This window comes from Ranitomeya variabilis, chromosome 4, assembly GCF_051348905.1.
Source record: "Ranitomeya variabilis isolate aRanVar5 chromosome 4, aRanVar5.hap1, whole genome shotgun sequence".
Lineage (NCBI taxonomy): Eukaryota > Metazoa > Chordata > Amphibia > Anura > Dendrobatidae > Ranitomeya > Ranitomeya variabilis.
In genome coordinates, this window is record NC_135235.1 from 382,668,725 (window position 1) to 382,685,894 (window position 17,170).

Sequence of the window (17,170 nt, forward strand, 5' to 3'; positions counted from 1 at the left end):
CTATCTATCTATCTATCTATCTATCTATCTATCTATCTGTCCATTTATCTGTGTGTAATGGAGTGTGGGTTGGACAAATGTAAAAGAGGAGGTTGGACAGAAATGACATCACAAATCTTTCTGAAGATAGAGGAGGGAGAGGAGGGAGGGGTTGGGGTGTGTTTTGGAGTGGGTGTGGTAGGTTCGTGCTTAGTAGCAGTGCAATGCATCATGGAACTTGTAGTATTAGAGCACAGTAACTCAGGAGAAAGGAAGTTGTCGATTAACCCCATGAGAGCTGAATCCAGCACTAAAGATGTGCTGCTACAGCATGATAAAAAGTAATATTGCTAAAATAAACACAGTAGATGTTTTCAGTGGCCCATAATAGCAAGATTTATGAAAAAAAAAAAAAAAAAGGTTATAGTAGTGGACAACTTCTTTAATAAAAATACATCAGATCTGTTTTATAATTCATTCCTTTGGGGAAACAAGTATCTAATTTTAAGATCCAAGCTGCCTCTCTGGCTCGCAGAGTAGATACTGTATGCCCTCCTCTGACTGCCCTCTTTACTTGTTCAGTGGCAGTTACTCTCATAGAAGTCGTGTCTCCTTGCAATTACTTTGCACTCCTGATTGAATTCAACATCATTAGAACAAGCATGCCTCACCCTAAAAAAGTCTCCTATGGGCAAATTCTTTATAGAGTAGCCGCTGGACGCGCACACAAGGGTAGGGGAAAGCGGACATAACACTGGAAGAGAGTGAGTGGTGGGAAAAGCAGGGAGGTGAAGGGATAGAGGGGGGGTTTAGGTTGGTGAGGACATGGGGGGCTTGGCTAAAGAGCAGGGAGGAAATGACATGGGACAATAGGAGGTGGGGTCTCAGTGAAGGGTTAAAAAGGACTGGACTGGATGGGACGGAGGGGTTCTCTTTGACCACGGACGGACAGCTGGACAACAAGACTAATCACCGGGGTGGAGGACCTCATAGGTAAATTGCAGGCTGCAGCAACCATTCACCCCCCAGGCTGGCTCGAGGCTACAATTAGTGAGATCCTGGGAGGTGATAGTGGGGGTAGCCCAGCTAGGGTAACAGCTCCACGAAGGTCGAGAGTAGGGACCCATGGGAGGCAGGTTGGGGGTATCCCAGCTAGACGAAGGTCCGGAACGCTGGGAGGTCCATATGCTAGCACGCCCAGGACAGGAGCTTCACGCTCCGCCAGCCGCACAGGGAGAGGACAGGGCAGGGATCCCCGCATTGGGCAGTCCACGGCAGTCTCCTCGGGCTCGTGTGGCCAATCAAGCAGGGGAGAGAGCGGGGACCCCCCTGCTGTGCAGCCCGTGGCAGTTACCGCATGCTCCGGTGGGCAGGCAGGCAGAGGTGTGAGTAGCGATCCCACTGCCGAACAGCCCACGGCGGTGATCACACAATCCGGCGGCTGGGCAGCAGGAAGACGCGGCGACCCCCCCACTTTACGGCCCGCGTGTAGGGAAGCCCGTTACGGTGGGCGAGCGGCACGGGGGCAGCACGATGAGCATCAGGAGCACAAGGGACGGGCGCCATCATCTTGCTTCCGGGGTCCTTCACAAAGGACCCCGGAGAACAGGCTGTCTAGTATGGCACCTGTTGAATCAACCAGAAATATGGGGCAGGTTATGGATATGCCTGCAGGGAACGGAAGGCCCATAAGGCCTGCCCGTAGAACTAGACCCCCAGAAAGGCTGTCCTTGGACATGCCAGTGCGGGCACAGCAATGCTGCAGGAGCCCCTCCAGGGACGGGACGGGCCCACATCAGGCAAGGAGAAGCAGGCCCCACGGGGAGAGGGAACCGAGCCTGCACCGGGGGTCATTTTCATGGCGGGAGGAGAGCCCTGACGGAGGGTCGACCATCCACACCATGGCAACCAGGGAGAGAAGGTTGCTGGCCCAGCCCCCCCCCAGTCTGGAGAGCAGGACGACCTTGAGGATTATGGAGCGATGGTGGCCGGAGGGACGTCTGCTCCCTGGGAGCCTGGTAATTATGAATCTATGTTGTGTCTGTCTCCCATCGCTGGCCCGTCAAAAGGAAGCAGTGATAGTCAGGGGCCTCAGGGAAAGAGCATAATTGTCAATAAGTCACCCTCCTATCCACTCAGTAGCAAGCTAAAAGCGTTGGTAGCGAGGCTAGAGAAGAGGTTAGATTGCTTAGAAGAACCGCGGCCAGCGCACCTATCGGCCTGGATGAGTCCCTACACCCCTCAGAGAGGGGGCACGAGTGTGAATGACGGTACCATCGTAGTGTCAGACGTGACGTCAGCAGGGGAGGGAGAAAATTGTCCCTTAGATGATAGGGCCCGAGGGGAGGTATACATTTGTTTCTCAGGCGCCCATCTCAAAAGAGAGGTCAGGAAAAAAATGTGGAGGGATGAGTACGTCAACATATTTTCATTACTGCCAATGGATAAGTTGATTGTTGAGAGGTTTGGGAAAGAGGGAAATAAAAAGGATGAAGAAAGGTTATGGAGTCAGATGGTACCTCAGACGTTCCCGAATTGGTTGCAGGCCTTTGCGATTCTAGCCAGCATTATAGAGGAGAGAGTGCCAGAGAACTGTTTGCAATTGTTCTGCTACATGGACTCCATAGGTGAAGCTTACAGAACTAATGGGGACACGCATGGTTGCGGTATGACGAGCAGTTTCGTCATTGGAAGGCCATTCGCCCTTCCATTAGATGGGACCAAAAAGATATTGGGCTTTGGTTAAAGATTATGGCTCCTAGCAATAGATTTGGGAATCCCTATCAAGGGTGGGCCGGGAAGACCGGCCATGCGGGTTAAGGATCAGGAGGCCAAACCGCAGGTGGATTTCAAGCCCGGGGTGGGACACAGAAACATGGCATATGTTGGCAGTTTAACGAGAGCCAATGTAAGTTCGGCCCCAGTTGCAAATTCAGACACCAACGTTCAGGGTGCAACGCGTTCTCACACGGAGCCAGAAGATGTGTCAGAAGGAACAGCTCTAGCGCTGGGGGAAACAACCATGGTCAAAGGCCAAACCCCAATCAAACTACACGCAATGCTCCCCTTTCTAGATAGGTACCTGTTGTGAATTCCGTTCTCGGGCTCCCTCCTGTGGTCGTGAATGGTACTTTGGTGAGTTCTGTCCTTGGACACCCTCTGGTGGCTTTGAGTGGAACTGCTGATCTTTGAGGTTGGCTTTCTCAGCTGCCCTCGTTTATTGCTTCTGCTCACTTCCCTATTTAACTCTGTCCAGGTCGTTAGTTCATGCCAGCTGTCAATGTCTCAGTACTGGTTCAGATCTCTCTTGGATTTCTCAGATGACCTGTCTACTCCAGCAGAAGCTAAGTCCTCGCTAGTCATTTGCTGTTCATCGGTTTTTGAATATATTTTTCAGTACATGCTATGTTTCAGTCCAGCCTGCTATTATGATATTTCCTTGCTAGCTGAAAGCTCTGGGGTTGCAGGGCTGCACCTCCACACCGTGAGTCGGTGTGGAGGTCTTTTTGCACACTCTGTGTGGTTTTTGTAGTTTTTTATACTGACCGCATAGTTCCCTTTCCTATCCTCTGTCTATCTAGAGAAGATTCGGCCTCCTTTGCTAAAATCTGTTTCATTCCTGTGTTTGTCACTTTCCTCTTAACTCACAGTTAATATTTGTGGGGGGCTACCTTTACTTTGGGGAATTTCTCTGAGGCAAGGTAGGCTGTTATTTCTATCTTTAGGGGTAGTTAGCTCTTAGGCTGTGAAGAGGCGTCTAGGGAGAGTTAGGTACGCTCCACGGCTATTTCTAGTGTGTGTGATAGGATTAGGGATTGCGGTCAGTAGAGTTACCACCTCCTCAGAGCTTGTCCCAGGTTTTCTGTTTTAACCATCAGGTCACTTCGGGTGCTCCTAACCACCAGGTCCATAACAGGTACCCCGATAAACTCAAAGCAAACCTGCTAATCAGAGGCTTCAGAGACGGTTTCATAATTCTTGCCCCAGCATTCCAATTACAAAGAAAATTAAAAAATCTGAATTCGGCCTGTCAGCACTCTGAAGTTGTGAAAGAAAAATTAAGAAAAGAGGTGCTGCTGGGCCGAATGGCTGGTCGACTCAAGTTTCCCCCCTTTACGGACTTGGTGGTTTCCCCTTTGGGCATTGTGCCCAAGAAGGAACCAAATAAGATCCGAATGATACACCACCTGTCGTACCCCCGTGGCAAGTCCATTAATGATGGCATTGATCCTGAATTATGTTCGGTTGTTTACTCCTCATTTGATGAAGCGGTGCAGTGGGTGAGGAAGTGTGGTAAAGGGGCGCTAATGGTGAAGACTGACGTGGAATCTGCCTTTCGGTTATTGCCAGTACACCCGGTTAGTCAGCGTCTGCTCGGTTGCTATTCGGAGGGAGTGTACTTTGTGGACAGGTGCTTACCCATGGGTTGCTCTCTGTCGTGTTCTTTGTTTGAGGCCTTTAGCAGTTTTCTGGAGTGGGTAGTTAGGGACATTTCTGGTTTGATCTCATTGATACATTACTTGGATGATTTTTGGTGCGTTGGCCCCCTGGAGTCGGATGTGTGCGAGGTGATTTTGAGATTTTGAGGAGCATGGAATGGGTGGCAAAGGAATTCGGTGTTCCATTAGCCCCTGAAAAAACGGTCCGTCCAATGTCATGTATTTCCTTCCTGGGTATCGTGATCGATACAATCGAATGAGAATGTCGGCTTCCGGAGGATAAGGTGTCATTCCTTAAAGAAGAAATACGCAGGGCGTTGAAAATTAAAAAATTGAGGCTACGGGAGGTGCAGTCCTTACTAGGCAGTTTAAACTTCGCATGTTGGGTGATGTCTATGGGAAGGGTCTTTTCAAGAAGGTTGGCAAGAGCTACGGCAGGTGTGAAGTTGCCTTATCATTACCTGCGATTATCGTTTGACAACAAAGCGAATCTGGCAGTCTGGAGCACATTCTTCGAAAATTACAACGGACGATCATTGATGATGGATGGGGTGTGTTGCAATTCCGACATTGATTTATACACGGATGCAGCAGGGAGTTAGTTTCAAGGGCAATGGTGTGCGGCCAAGTGGCCGGCTGAATGGGTCCGTTCGGTTCTTGTTAAGAACATAGCGTTACTGGAGATTTTCCCCATCCTGGTAGCAGTCACATTGTGGAAGGGGCTTCTGGCGAACAGGAAGGTTCATTTCAAATGTGACAACATGGGCGTGGTGTTGGCCATAAACAACATAACCGCTTCTTCCCGTCCAGTAATTATGGTGTTGCGGCAGCTGGTGTTGGAATGCCTATCTATCAATGCTCATTTTACCGCATCGCATGTACCAGGGGAAATTAATTCAATAGCTGACGCACTTTCTCGTTTCCAGTGGGAGCGGTTCCGGGCCCTAGCCCCGGAAGCAGAAGAAGAGGGCCTACTCTGCCCTCCTGGACTCTGGAATGTGGTATCAGGGCGGCCGAACCATTAATCAGGTCATCATTGGCGAGCAGCACCTGGGCAGCCTATCAATGGTTATGGGAATTGTGGGAGCATTGGTTAGGTCAGGGGGGGAACACCTAACAGAAGAGGAGCAAGTAGGGGTGTTACTGATGGGAATTAGGCAGGCAGCGGATAATAAGTGGTCTGCAGCGAGGGTTAATCAGTTAATTTCCGGGTTAGCTTTCGGCTTTAAACTTAGGAATAGGACGGATTTGAAAATAAAGTTTATAGTTTATAGATATCTGCATCTCAAAAACATTTCCAGAATTCGCCCTTTTCTTACTTTCGACTCTGCAAAAACTCTTACTGTCTCACTTATTCACTCTCGTCTGGACTATTGTAACTCTCTACTAATTGGCCTACCTTTTACCAGACTCTCCCCGCTCCAATCTGTCCTGAATGCTGCTGCCAGGATCATATTCCTCGCCAACCGTTACACCGATGCCTCTACCTTGTGCCAGTCATTACACTGGCTACCCATCCAATCCAGAATCCAGTACAAAACTACTACCCTCATCCACAAAGCACTCCATGGCTCAGCACCACCCTACATCTCCTCTCTGGTCTCAGTCTACCAACCTACCCGTGCCCTCCGCTCTGCTAATGACCTCAGGTTAGCATCCTCAATAATCAGAACCTCCCACTCCCGTCTCCAAGACTTTACACGTGCGGCGCCGATTCTTTGGAATGCATTACCTAGGTTAATACAATTAATCCCCAATCCCCACAGTTTTAAGCGTGCACTAAAAACTCATTTGTTCAGATTGGCCTACCGCCTCAACGCATTAACCTAATTATCCCTGTGTGGCCTATTAATAAAAAACAACAACATAATCACGTTCCTCCATCATGTTCTCATACACTTTACGCAGTTAATAGCCTCTGTGTCTGTACTGCTACATACTTAGGCAGTTAACTGGTTCATGCAGCTTTACATGAACACCCGAGCCTTACACTATGGCTGGTCCAAATAACTAAAGCAATTGTTACCATCCACCTCTCGTGTCTCCCCTTTTCCTCATAGATTGTAAGCTTGCGAGCAGCAGGGCCCTCATTCCTCCTGGTATCTGTTTTGAACTGTGATTTCTGTTATGCTGTAATGTCTGTTGTCTGTATAAGTCCCCTCTATAAGTTGTAAAGCGCTGCGGAATATGTTGGCGCTATATAAATAAAATTATTATTATTATTATTATTATTATAGTCAGACAGGCGCTTAGAGGTTTTCGTAGGGGAAAAAGCCAAATGGATAATAGGCAACCAGTGTCATTTGGATTACTAGAGAAGTTGGGCCTACGACTAAAAGCGGTGTGCAGGTCACCCTTTGAGATAAAGTTATTTAGGCTGGCTTTTTCATTGGCTTTCTTCGGTGCAATAAGATTGGGGGAATTAGTAGCGCCAAGTAGGACCAAGGTTGGGGGCATTTTAGTCGAGGACATAATGACTACCAAAAGGGGAGTGGAATTCTGGATCAGGAAGTCAAAGACAGACCAGTTAGGAAAAGGACAAAGGGTTCTGTTGGACAGGGTGAAGGATTCTTTTATGTGTCCGTCCCGATGTTTTCAGGAATTTATGGCCGCTAGGCCCCATCAGGGGGGATCGCTGTTATGCCACGAGGATGGGACATTCTTATCCAAATATCAGTTCGTTGAACTCTTCCACAGGTGCTTGAAGGAATTGGGCGTAGAGCCATGCAGTTATGCAGGCCATTCATGTCGCATTGGGGCTGCAACGGAAGCGGCGGTGGGAGGCTTGAGCGCCGCTAGGGAATCAAAATGTTACCGGTAGGGTTGAGCGAAACGGGTCGTTCATTTTCATAAGTCGCCGACTTTTGGTAAAGTCTGCGTCTCATGAAACCCGATCCGATCCCAGTGTGGGTCGGCCACGTGGAACGCGAACTTGGCGCCAAAGTTGCGTTTCGAATGACGCCTTCCCCGCCATTTTTTTGAGCCAATTAATTGTGGGCAGCGTGATGACATTGGTTCCGGCTCCTGCGGCACCATAGTGCTATGTTATGTTTTCGGACGTAGTAATTTCCGTAGTCAAAAAATAACATATGCCTTGGAGAGAGAGAGAGAGAGAGAGAGAGAGAGAGAGAGAGAGAGAGAGAGAGAATGAGAATTAAAAAAAAAAATATATAATTTCATTGACATACATTGGGTTTCGTGTTCCGGGTCCGGAACTCGACTTTACAGTAGAATCGGCCGATTCAATACGATCCGACATCCGAGAAGGTCGGGTTTCACAAAACCCACCTCGATCCTAAAAAAGCTAAGGTCGCTCAACCCTAGTTACCGGTCTTACATGCGACCATATGGAAACAAAGGGGCCGAGTCGGCTGGGATTTAAATGTGTCACTAACATATGTTTGCTTTGTTGCAGGGCAAGTTCCACTGTTAATCTGGATCTTAGGCCACTCTTACTTTCACTGGGGAGCGCTGCGAGCGGACAGATAGACTGACGGCAGACAGTTGGGTTACACAAAAAACGTGTTGTTAATTAGGTGGCTGGGTGTTAGGGGGTTGGTTTGGAGGCGGGTTCTTCATGAGTTTCACCGAAAAGTTCACCTAGAGCCCCAGATATTCTTGTGCTGCATGTAGGGGGGAACGATCTGGCAGCTTGCTCTGGGAAGGGATTAGTTGACGACATCAAAAAAGATCTGAGACGGCTATGGTCAGCCTTCCCGGGGATAAAAGTAGTGTGGTCCAACATTGTACCTAGAATACTCTGACGAGGAGTGCGGTCAGTGCCGAAGGTTAACAAAGCACTCGTGAAGGTTAATAAAGCAATATCCAAATTCGTAATGCAGAGAGGGGGAGTGGCGGTTCGCCATGCGAGCCTGGAGCTGGTGAATAAGGGATTTTGGTGGGCTGACGGGGTGCATTTGAATGCAGCCGGGATGGATTTGTGGATCACGGGGCTACGAGGAGGCATAATGAGGGCCACAGCATTGCTAGTTGGTGGGGTCTCGAGCACCTGAGGCGAGATGCTCTCGGTGTGGTGTTGGTGGGTCCTTGAAGTTGGTAAAAATTTGAAGTGGGGATTTTTGAAAAGGGCACGAACCCCCTTCATCGGTTGGTTATGTGGTGGTGGTCTGGTGATAATGGGGTGATACCCAGCGACGGAATGTCGGGGTCACACTAACACGAAAATGGGTGGCACCCAGCGATGGTATGTCGGGGTCACATGGTCGTGAGTTTTTGGGATGATACCTGGCGATAAAATGACGGGTTCACGTTAACAGAGTGGAGGCAACCTCTTCCCTCGGACTCATGGTGCTCCTGAGCTAAAATAAAACAGGGCTAGGAGTAAAGCGGGGGGGGGGGGGGAAGGGGAATGCCATGGGGAAAGACCACCAAACTTTAGAATTTAATGGCTTCGAGGACCCTACCAAGATTCTTTTTAATTATTAATAAATTGGCTGCTGTGGCCATTTAATATCCAAAGAAATGTGTCTGTCCTTTGTTCGTGGGGGTGAGGCCTAAGGTGGAGGGGTCATGGATAATCGATCTGTCCAGGGTCATGTGATCAGGGTGTGCACTGGGCGCCTGCAAACCTCTATTACCCTTAGGTGGCTTACAGTATAATCTGCTACAGATTTTACCACTGTCCACTTGTCCTTCAACAAATACATCTAGAAAAGGGGAACAAGGGGATCCTTGTATTCTGAAACAAACGGCAAATTCCGATCATTACAATTCAAAAATTCAAAAAAACACTTGATCTCCTGCCATTTCTTTTCTGATAATAAAAATCAAATCATCAATGTAGTGTCCTGTCCATACAATTCTGTCATAATATGGATTAGATTTTGAAAACAAATAATCATATTCCCAGCATATCATGTAAATATTTGCCAAAGAAGATGAGCATTTGCCCCCCATCGGCAACCTTTAACCTGTTTATAGTACTTTTTAGTGAATAAAAAATAACTATAGGATAGTAAAAAGGACATTACATTCACAATCTTGACTATGAACCACTCTGACATCATAGTATACATTTTCATCACCCTGAATTACAGCAGATAATGTTTCCTGATGCGGCATAGATGAATAAAGCGAAACGATATCGCTGGTAACCCCTCCATATTCTTGTTTCCATTTTAATTCCTTAACAATATTCAAAACCGCTTTTGTATCTTTGATATATGTGGAGGTATACGATACCAAAGGTTGAATAAAGCGATCTACCCAGGCAGATAATCTCTCAGAGAAAGATGCAATGCCAGACGTTATAGGGCGTAATTTTGGGGGAAATGTTTCTTTATGTGTTTTGGGAATACAATGAAATATTGGTATTTTAGGATCATGTACCCACACATATTCTTTTTCTTTAACCAACATGATATTGCATTCCACCAAATCCAATAGCAGACTTTTCAGTTCAGCCTGATATTTTGCAGTTGGATCACCACTCAATACTTGATATGTGTCATCCGAATTCAACATTACAGTTACATCACGTTCGTATAAGGCCCTGTCCAGTACCACTACACTGCTGTCTTTATCTGACTGACGAATTATAATGTGCTCATTAGCTTCAAGGGATTTTAATGCCTGAAATTCATCATATCTCATATTATATTTTTAATTTTCCCCATTATTTTTTACATCTAACAGCTCTTTAATATTTTCCATCACCTGTTTTTGGAATATATCCATACCTTTAGACCTGGATTGCACAGGATAGAACAATGCATTCGGAACATTTTTTTTGTAGACTACCAATCAAAACTATTTTCATTATCACTGAACCGTGATGATTCAGAATGCAATTCCTCCAGTGCAACCATTGAAACAATTTCATCCATAGAATTTCCTTTGCTGAACTCAACATTTTTGTACACTGAGAGTAAATCACAATTATTATGCATATTCGGTTCATTTGAACAATCAATATGATGTGCAAAATGTCTTTTTCACAGTAATCCCTCTTACAAATTTGTTTATAACGCACATTGTAGTGAATAAATCCGCATGTGTAGCCGGGGCAAAATTGAGACCCCCGACTTAATACATCAATCTTTGTTTGAGATAATACACATGCGGATAGATTCACCACTACATCCTGTATCTCTTGTGACTCCGAGTAACACGTGTGCGAATATTTTTTTCCCCTTTCTGTGCTTTCTGCCCCCTCTGCGACCTGGTCGTTTTTTGAAGCAGATTTGTTAGATTTTTTTCCATGGTTCTGACCCACTGTATCAGGATCTTCCATATTGTCTCCTAAAAAATCTGAGGGTTCAGCATCACTGGGGCCAAACATGACTTTTCAGCCACCAAAATATCCAGAACCACTGTTCGTACCATACAGTATTTTAAAATGAGCTTAGGGTAAATCTTCTTCCTCCAACTGTATACGCAATTGCTACGGTAATGATTAGTGTATCGTTAATATTTACATTTTTTTGTAGCCATAATTTCCTCCTCCATTTTGTTCATTGTAATATTCAGTTTCTCCTGCAATTTCTTGTATTCAATGTCATTAGGATTTTCCATTATTTTGTCTGGATTTGTGCAACATTTTAGTCTAAATCTGCCAGTTTATGATTTTCAAATGTAATTATCAACTGCATTAATTTGACAGAACAGTTCGATAGTATATCATCCCATTGTTTTTCAAATTGTTCGCCAAAATCAATATTTGATCGCTTATTAATACGGAGGGCACGTGGTATTATATTTGCCTCAGTGTATCTCTGCAACGTGGTAATGTCCCACCAGACACGAAGTCTCTGAGATAAAGTTTTTTCTAAATCCCACATATGTTGCTTTATCTTGCATGAAACACCTCATTGTTAATCGGCAACAAAAACACTGGTACTTCCCGTTCTGTCATGCTGGCATTAATATGGCACTTCAGGGGGGCACGATGAATGGTATACAAACTTGCAAATACTAGGATTTCATCAGTAGTGTTCAGTATTTAGCTGCCGTCACACTAGCAGTATTTGGTCAGTATTTTACATCAGTATTTGCAAGCCAAAACCAGGAGTGGGTGATAAATGCAGAAGTGGGGCTTATGTTTCTATTATACTTTTCCTCTAAGGGTATGTGTCCACGTTCAGGATTGCATCAGGATTTGGTCAGGATTTTTCATCAGTATTTGTAAGCCAAAACCAGGAGTGGAACAACTAGAGGAAAAGTATAACAGAAACATATGCACCACTTTTGCATTTATCACCCACTCCTGGTGGTGCATATGTTTCTATTATACTTTTCCTCTATTTGTCCCACTCCTGGTTTTGGCTTACAAATACTGATGTAAAATCCTGACCAAATCCTGATGCAATCCTGAACGTGGACACATACCCTAATTGTTCCACTCCTGGTTTTGGCTTACAAATACTGGTGTAAAATACTGACCAAATACTGCTTATGTGACGGCAGCCTTAGCCTGTGTGTAGTATTATGGTATGTGCACACGCTGCGGAATTTGCTGCGGATCCGCAGCGGATGGATTGGCCGCTGCGGATTCGCAGCAATTTTCCACGAGTTTACAGTACCATGTAAACCTATGGAAAACAAAATCCGCAGTGCGCATGTCAATTCTTTGTGCGCATTCCGCAATGGTTTACACCTGCTCCTCAATAGGAATCCGCAGGTGTAAAACCGCAGGTGAAATCCACACAAAAACCGCAGAAAGACCGCAGTAAATCTACGGTAATTCCGCAGTAAGTCCGCAGTACGGTTTTCCTGCGGATTTACCAAATATCTGCACACTTTTCCGCAGCGTGTGCACATAGCCTTAGCCTGTGTGCAGTGTCAGCCTGTGTGTTTAGTGTCAGCCTGTGTGTGCAGTATCAACCTGTGTGTAGCCGCAGCAGCATTCTGTGTGCGTAGTATCAGCCTGTGTGCAGTATTAGCCTGTGTGTAGTATCAGCCTGTGTGTAGTGTTAGCCTGTGCGTAGTGTCAGCCTGTGTGTAGCCACAGCAGCATTCAGTGTGCGCAGTATCAGCCTGTGTGCAGTATCAGCCTGTGTGTAGTATTAGCCTGTGTGTAGCCGCAGCAGCATTCTGTGTGCGCAGTATCAGTCTGTGTGTAGCCGCAGCAGAATTCTGTGTGCGCAATATCAGCCTGTGCGCAGTATCAGCCTGTGTGTAGTATTAGCCTGTGTGTAGCCGCAGCAGCATTCTGTGTGCACAGAATCAGCCTGTGTGTAGCCGCAGCAGAATTCTGTGTGCGCAATATCAGCCTGTGCGCAGTATCAGCCTGTGTGTAGTATTAGCCTGTGTGTAGCCGCAGCAGCATTCTGTGTGCACAGAATCAGCCTGTGTGTAGCCGCAGCAGAATTCTGTGTGCGCAATTTCAGCCTGTGCGCAGTATCAGCCTGTGTGTAGTGTTAGCCTGTGCGTAGTGTCAGCCTGTGTGTAGCCACAGCAGCATTCAGTGTGCGCAGTATCAGCCTGTGTGCAGTATCAGCCTGTGTGTAGTATTAGCCTGTGTGTAGCCGCAGCAGCATTCTGTGTGCGCAGTATCAGTCTGTGTGTAGCCGCAGCAGAATTCTGTGTGCGCAATATCAGCCTGTGCGCAGTATCAGCCTGTGTGTAGTATTAGCCTGTGTGTAGCCGCAGCAGCATTCTGTGTGCACAGAATCAGCCTGTGTGTAGCCGCAGCAGAATTCTGTGTGCGCAATATCAGCCTGTGCGCAGTATCAGCCTGTGTGTAGCCGCGGCAGCGTTCTGTGTGCGCAGTATCAGCCTGTGTGCAGTATCAGCCTGTGTGTAGTATTAGCCTGTGTGTAGCCGCGGCAGCATTCTGTGTGCGCAGTATCAGCCTGTGCACAGTATCTGCCTGTGTGCTCAGATCATTACAGCCTTACAGAATTACAGCCTTGCTATGAGCGCCGCCCACAGGGAGTCCACATCAAAGCGGGGGATTCTGCCATCGGCGTAATAGTACATCCAATGGCAGTAAGGGGTTAACATAATACATCATATAATATATAACCATAACAACAACAATCATCAGTTTATTCAAATAATCATTAATTTATTCACATATTACAGTATTCATTTCATCAACATATAGTTCATCATTGAAAAACTTTGCCATCATACAGCATGCATCAATGACGCCACTCTTATACCGCTAGACTGCCCCGGTCTCTGTTTCACTGCTCCCAGAAGCTGCATATCTGCAGCTCTCCATCCCCATGGAGAAATGTTGCCGTACAATAGAACATGCCCGCCCATGACGTCATATGGTAACATCCATTGATAGCGTCACTCACTCATGCAGAGTCCGTGCCTTAAACACGCTCTTTCCAAGTCCGTTACAATTGACTTCCTGGCACGCTCCTTACAAAAGATGACCGCGGTTTGCTAATCACCCAAGTGATTTCATAGTGACGCAGGTCACATTGCCATACAGCGCTACTGACTGCAATTTTTAAGATCATCACATGAGGCAATCAGGTAACTACAGTGACATTTCGTCCGGTCTTCCTATTTCATGAGCAGCACATCATTGTATTTCTTCTGTTCATACAGATATCGTTGTGTACCATCTGTATCATTTCATTAGGTCACATATGCATCATTTCATAACACTTCATATACAGTTCATTTGCATCAATTCATTAAGTACCATAAGTAATAATTCACTATATACCATACACATCATCTCATTATACATCTATCTTTTCCATGGTATCCTCACATAAGCCATTCCCACACCGGTGGATCACTACCTTACATCCCTATTAGTATATGGACTGGTGGCTACATTAGCATACTTTTAAACTATTTTATTAATCTGAATTGTCGACATATTGTTTTAACTGTACAATACATGATATTTTTCCTGTGTGGAACACCACCACAAATACAGCTCTTGGCAATTCTACTATCATTATCACCATCACATCTGTTACTCTTTATCCCCTGGACAGGCTACCATTTTGAGACAGGCTATTAAGACTTCGCTACTGATCACCGCAATAACCTTTTCTGATCTAATCGTTCTATGTAGATAAAAAATGTTGTGTCTATGCAGGGGCGGATTATCAGAGGGTCAATATGGGTGGTAGCCCAGGGCCCAGTGGCTTGGGGGGGCCCTGGGCCACCGCAGATTGACCCTCTGATAATCCGCCGGAGTGTGACTGAATGCCCGGCCCGCCGGCATTTATGTGCCCCGCCCCCCGGACCCGGTGGGCAGAGAGAGGGGGTCCGCATCGGGCCCCTTCTCATCTGCTCACCGGGCCCCTTCCGGCGCTGCGGCGCTTTCCTATTGAGGTGCGGGCGCTCGCCCGCACCTCAATAGTTAACAACAGCCGCCAGCCAGCCAATTGGAGGCTGGCAGCTGAAGTCGGCCGCAGCTCACACGTCGCCGGCGTCTGACGTCATTGTCAGTCGCCGGCGAGTGTGTGCGGCTGGAGGGAGCTCGCCGCATGGAGCGCTGGTAAGGTGAGGAGACTGTTTGTTTGTTTTTTTTCTTTTTTTTTTATAAGCTAACGGTGGACTGTGGACACATTGGGGGCAATGCTGTAGACACTGGGGCAGATTGCTGTAGACACTGGGGCAGATTGCTGTAGACACTGGGGCAGATTGCTGTAGACACTGGGGCAGATTGCTGTAGACACTGGGGCAATGCTGTAGACACTGGGGCAGATTGCTGGAGACACTGGGGCAGATTGCTGGAGACACTGGGGCAGATTGCTGGAGACACTGGGGCAATGCTGGAGACACTGGGGCAGATTGCTGGACACACTGGGGGCAATGCTGTAGACACTGGGGCAGATTGCTGTAGACACTGGGGCAGATTGCTGTAGACACTGGGGCAGATTGCTGTAGACAGGGGCAGATTGCTGTAGACACTGGGGCAGATTGCTGGAGACACTGGGGCAGATTGCTGGAGACACTGGGGCAGATTGCTGGAGACACTGGGGGCAATGCTGGAGACACTGGGGCAGATTGCTGGAGACACTGGGGCAGATTGCTGGAGACACTGGGGCAGATTGCTGGAGAGACTGGGGCAGATTGCTGGAGACACTGGGGCAATGCTGGAGACACTGGGGCAATGCTGTAGACACGGGCAGATTGCTGGACACACTGGGGGCAATGCTGGAGACACTGGGGCAGATTGCTGTAGACACTGGGGCAGATTGCTGTAGACACTGGGGCAGATTGCTGTAGACACTGGGGCAGATTGCTGTAGACACTGGGGCAGATTGCTGTAGACACTGGGGCAATGCTGGAGACACTGGGGCAATGCTGGAGACACTGGGGCAATGCTGGAGACACTGCGGCAGATTGCTGGACACACTGGGGCAATGCTCGAGGACACACTGGGGCAATGCTCAAGGACACACTGGGGCATATTGCTGGACACACTGGGGCAATGCTGGAGGACACACTGGGGCAATGCTTGAGGACACACTGGGGCAGATTGCTGGAGACACTGGGGCAGATTGCTGGAGACACTGGGGCAATGCTAGAGACACTGGGGCAGATTGCTGGACATACTGGGGCAGATTGCTGGACACACTGGGGGTAATATGCTGGAGACAATGGGGCAGATTGCTGGACACACTGGGGGCAATGCTGGACAATTGGACATACTGGGGCAGATTGCAGGACACACTGGTGGTAATATGCTGGACACACTGGGGCAATATGCTGGACATACTGGGGCAGATTGTTGAACACACTGTCTGGGGGCAATATGCTGAAGTCAGACACTGGGGCAGATTGCTGGAGACACTGTCTGGGGCAATGCTGGACACACTGGGGCAGATTGCTGGTTACTGGGGCAATATGCTGGACATACTGGGGCAGATTGCTGGACACACTGGGGGCAGGACTGGAGGCATGGGCAGAATGTAGAGATGGGGCAGAATGAAAGACATGGGGCAGGATTGGATCATGGGGCAGGAGAATACGATGGAGACAGATGGGGCAGGATGGGGAGATAATATGGTGTAGAATGGATACTCATGAGTGCAGGATGGGAGAACATATGGCAGGAGCCAGGAATGAGACACACGGGGTCAGGGTGGGGAATATTATTGCCATAGGGGCTAATTAAGGGATATTATTACTGCAGTGATGTATTTATTTTATTTTTTGAGTATACTGTTTTAAATGGGGGGGGGGGCGGTCCTGTTACTGTGCAGAGTGATACTATGTCTATGTCGCCTTTTTTTCTACATGTGTAATGTAGAAGTTGTGAAAAATTAAGTAATGTGTTCTGCAAGCAGAGCTCGAGATAACTGTGTTATTTCCTGCAGAAACGAGTCCTGGCTGGAAGAAATGATGGCGGTCTGTGCTGGATGAAAGATGAAGGACTTCACCTAGAGACGTCATTGGTGAGTCAGTGTTACCTACACATTGACACTATACACTATACTATATACAGAGCTCCTGTGTATAATGTCACCAGTGATCTCTGTATTACCTCTACACAGACACTGCATACTAAGTATAGATCTCCTGTGAATACTGGCACTTATGGTGATAGTATTGTGTTTTTTTTTTTTATTATTACTGATCAGTATTGTAGTATTCAGTCACTATGTGGTGGTAATATGTGGTCTGGAAATGGTGTTGTGGTATTTGTCCCTTGAATGTGCTATTTGGTCACCAAGTGGTGGTAATATGTGGTCTTGACATGGTGCGGTGGTATTTGTTCCTTGTATGTGATATTATTCGATCACTGTGTTTGTAATTTGTGGTCTGGTCATGGCGCGGTGGTATTTGTTCCTTGTATGTGATAT